This window comes from Hakea prostrata, chromosome 3 (assembly GCF_041222555.1).
Source record: "Hakea prostrata isolate BN-2017 chromosome 3, UWA_Hpros_2, whole genome shotgun sequence".
NCBI classification, from domain to species: Eukaryota; Viridiplantae; Streptophyta; class Magnoliopsida; order Proteales; family Proteaceae; genus Hakea; species Hakea prostrata.
This window is the reverse complement of record NC_142602.1, coordinates 51,610,743-51,615,437: the sequence shown is the minus strand read 5'-3', so window position 1 is coordinate 51,615,437 and position 4,695 is coordinate 51,610,743. Positions and strand designations below refer to the sequence as shown.

At 39.9% G+C, this 4,695-nt stretch overlaps 1 non-coding gene across 1 annotated transcript; it reads left to right on the top strand.

The window, feature by feature from the left end:
* The first annotated feature begins 2,175 nt into the window (after positions 1–2,175).
* LOC149022444 (small nucleolar RNA R71) lies at positions 2,176–2,282 on the top strand. Its single transcript, XR_016172642.1, has one exon. It is a non-coding gene; the product is annotated as a small nucleolar RNA R71 (small nucleolar RNA).
* Positions 2,283–4,695: the final 2,413 nt, after the last annotated feature.

Here is a 4,695-nt window from a genome sequence, read left to right as displayed (position 1 = left end):
CCCGATGAAGCATACTACCCTCCGGGTGTTGGCTACTACGAAGATTACCTTGAAGATCCCGCGGGTGATTATGCTACGTTCCAGGATTAGCTCTACCCTGGCGTGGGAGCGGCCATGTCTAGTGTCTTTTATTTACACATATGAGGACATTTTGTATAAAGCCGAAGAAACTTTAGTTTAGATGTTTAACTATTTATGTTATCTTTTGAGACTTGGATTTGTAACCCTTTTGATTCTTGAGCTACTTTCCACTGCAACCTAGGGAGTGATTTCCACTCACTCTCTATATTTTGATTATATTTATGCATGGATATCTTTTACTTCCGCACTCTGATTTTATTATCTCTTTTAATCTTGTCTTGATCTTATGGTTTGTATGACATTACATTGATTATATTGTTCATGATTGTGTTATCACGTATGTGGGAGGCATGGTTCCTCGATACTTGATCTTCGGGGCTGTGGATCACATACCCGGGTATGTTAGGTAGGGTACTAGCTGGGTGGTTGGGACGCTTTCCTATGGTGCCCCTTGACTCTTTCCCTAACTACTGGTTGACATACCTAGGATTGGTCTAGCAATGTTTAGCTAGGAATACCCTGTTATATCAAACCCGATTCAGAAGGGTATTGAGACCGAGTGACCCATGGTAGCAATGGGGATTTGTGGGCACTCAAGACTGGTGAAATGATCCGTGAAAGGACATGGATCACATTGTGGGGGCCATTCATTGGTACAATTGTAGAAGTGGAACATGGGCCCTTCGACATCAAGACCGGTGAAATGATCCGTGAGAAGATATGGGAACTTCATGTTAACTTGATGTAGCTGACCAATAGGGTTAATGAGTCCGTAGTCTGAGTTGGTTGTAGCCATAGGATACACTGAATCTAGTGAGAAGGATACCGAAAAGTATCGCTCAGGGCGAGGAATGGACGGATCTAGATCTAAGTTGATATAAGTAAGTAGAAGACTTGCATTGGGCTAGGCTTAACCCTAACATGTGCCAATACTCAGACCAAACGGTGGCGTGAGAGAGTGGTGACCTAAACCCCAGCCATGGAATGTCCCGAGGGATGCAGGACCCATTACCAACCGGCAGAACCCAAGATATCTTAAATGGTTGAGGGAGAGTGATTTGGACCAGACCCAGAGGAGTATGGTGATATGGCTTAAAGCATATCTGCCAATAGAGACCAGCATACATATATAGAGTTAGAATTCTTACTTGTTTCATATCATTGCATTATATTTGCTCTTTCTTGTGTGTGAAGATGCTTATTGTGTTTGGATTACTTGCTAAGTTCTTTTGAGCTTACCCTTCGGGGGACTTGTTTTAGATGACATTGTAGGTCCGAAAGAGAACCCGTGCCACAGTATGGAGGACCCTTCCATATATGGTACAACTCCGGAAGTCTCTGGACAAGGTGTTGACCAGTGAGGCAGCCAACACTCAAGTTTGGACTGCATTGATGGCTCCTATTGACTGCAGCTGGCATCGTCTTGTTCGCCGATGGGATTGTGCACTAGATGCTGATTTGAAGGTTCAAGAGCATAACCCAAAGGTGATGAAGATGAAGATTGAAGAAGAAGAAAAAGAGCCGATGGAAGATGTTGATTAGACTTCTTTTGTTTCTTGTAGACTTTTATTTTACATGTATTAGCTTAGAGCTTTGCTTTAGATTTTGATCTACCTTCCGCATATGTTGTGGGGTATATTTCCGCTATACTCTACAGTTATCTTTGATTGGTATCTATTGTTCCACACTCTGATATTCTTTTGTGATCCTTCTGAGATCCTTTCTTGACTTTTATTAATAAATTACTTGAATATTATGATTTGTTCTTGCTTTTGATTATATTATTGTGCTAAATGGATATGATCATTCTTAAACTTGATCTTCGGGGCCGTGGATCACACACTCGGGTATTCCAGATAGGGTACCGGCTGGGTGGATGTGACAATGGTTGTCATGGGATCAGTGTCATTCCTCTGCATAGTTCTTCTTGGGGTATCCCTTGGCCTTTGATACATTTGAGGCCATAGCACCCAAGAGATCAAAATTTTATATTGGATCCTTGTTCATGATTGATCCTCCTACTGCAATATCAACTAATGTTTTGGTTGGACTAGATAGGCCATCAAAAAAATATGAACTTGCCTCCACTGCTCTATTCCATGGTGTGGGCATTTCCTTAGTAAGTCCATAAATCTTTCCCATAACTCAAATAGTATTTCTGAATCATGCTGCAAAAATGTAGAAATATCTATTAGTAAACTAGCAGTCTTAGCTGGTGGAAAGAATTTTACCAAAATTCTAAGCCATTTGATCCCAAGTAGTGATGGATCCTGGTTGTATAGAATGCAACCAACTCTTAGTCTTGTCCCTTAATGGAAAAGGAAACAATCTCAATTTTATGGCATCATTAGTAATGCCATTGCTCTTGAATGTATTGAAAATGTCCAATAGCCCATCAATGTGAAGATTTGGGTTTTCACTAGGCAATCCAGAAAATTTGATTATTTTGCACCATTGTGATGATAGTAGGATTGATTTCAAATTTGTTAGCTTTTATAGCTTTCTTATTATCTCTTATAGTTAGCGCAACATACTCTCCTAAAGTCTTGCCCCTTGGTGTTTCAATTTCAAGATGTGGTGGATTATTTTCAGGATCCATTGCTCTAGAAGTGGAAGATGATATTGTTCTATCTTTCTTTGCTTTGGAGTTCCTTCAACAAGTTGCTTCAATTTTAGGATCAAAAGGAAGTAAATTATTGTTTCCTCTCATTCTCACGCAAAATCAAAAGGACCTAAAAGAAAATCAAATTAACAACTACAAATAAAATAAAATGTTCAAATTAAAATGAGCAATAACTGTTATTGATATATTAATCTAATGGTCCTTGGCAACGGTGCTAAAAACTTGATGTGAAAATTAACAATGCTAGTGCACGCCGCCATAATGATGAAAGAATCGTTCCCTCGAGGACTATAGAGTAAATAGCAAACATGTTGGGATTTATTAATATGTCCAAGGGCAAATCTGGAAGTTCACTTATTGGGCCGTTACAAAATCTAGGGATATACTTTGGTAACTGCTGCACAACTCAAAGCACAATTGCATTATGGTATTCAGGTTTGAAAATTGCTCTCTCTCTCTCTCTCTCTCTCTCTCTCTCTCTCCAAGAAACTCAGGAACAGGGAACGGAAGGAGAGCTCCGTGAAAGTTTTTCCTCTCTATGGTTTTGATCTCAATTTTCATCCACCCACAACGGTATTTGGGTTGTGGACTTTCTTCCCTTTCCTCGAGATTGTGGAGGATTTGTCGGTGACATTTTCGTGGAGGAACGAAGACGTGGATTCTAGTTTTACTTCCACTGCAATCTTTTTTTACTGGGGATAAGCAAATCCAGGTGTTGATACAAAATCCTGCTTGTCCTTCCCTGCCAAGTTTGATACGAAATCATGCTCGTCCTTCCCTGCCAAGTTTGATAAGAAATCTTGCTCGTCCTTCCCTGCCAAGTTTGATAAGAAATCTTGCTCGTCCTTCCCTGCCAAGTTCCTGAAAAAACATGTGCTCGACCTTGGGGGGTCGAGGTACGTCTCCGGCAAGCAAATTAGTACCAATGAGATAAGAACTCAATTACTTAATGAGAAACTCAAGTAACCGATGACACCAGAATCTGAATACCTACTTTCTTATGCCTGCTTATGGTGTTTATATAGTGTAAGATGATAGAGTTAGATTTGGACTCCAACCCTTGGGAGAGTCTTTTACCTGTCTCCTTCTTCTAGGTAGTTGATAAATAGTAGAAGACTACTTTGATTGAGCTTCCTTGACAGGTTGGTTGGACCGACCCTAGATCGGATGGTCAGACCAAGTTCTATAAAACTAGTAGTCGGACCGTATAAACCTAATGGTCGGACCGGCCAGGATAGAATGACCATTTTAATCATTAACATAAGCCCCCCCAATCCCTTGATCTTGTAAGTTATGTGTTTGGGTCAAGAGATTATATTATGCCCGTACTCGGGATATTTGGCCAGCTGGTTCATACCAAAGGATGTCGTGCCTTCATTGAAGTAAATAGATCTTTGTGATCGGTTCTTCCACGAACACGACATTAATTGAAATAAATAGATCTCTGCATTCTTCCCCGAACACGACGTTAATTGAAATAAATAGATCTATGTGTTCTTTCCCGAACAAAGCGTTAATTGAAATAAATAGATCTTTGTGTTCTTCCCCGAACACGACGTTAATTAATTCATAGATCTCTGTGTTCAATTATTCCCCGAACACGACATTAATTGAAATAAATAGATCTTTGTGTTCGGTTATTCCCGAACACGACGTTGATTGAAGTAAATAAATCTTTGTGTTTGATTCTTTTAGGATTACTACCCTTGAACACGACGTTGCTTGAAGTAAATAAATTTGTGTTCAGTTCTTCCCGAACATGACGTTAATTGAAGTATCGAAGTGAGCATGCATTGTTCCATTGAGTTATTTTATTCGAGATTTAGGTGTTCAGTACTCTGAGCTTTAGTACGTTGTGCTACCACCTATGATGTCTTGGCGAGCCATGTTGTATTTTTTGGCTATGGCTTGGCTAATGAGCTCCCTAAGCATGGTAGCTTAGACAATTTCATGAAGTAAAAGTGAAGTATTAGTATATATGTGCTATGGGC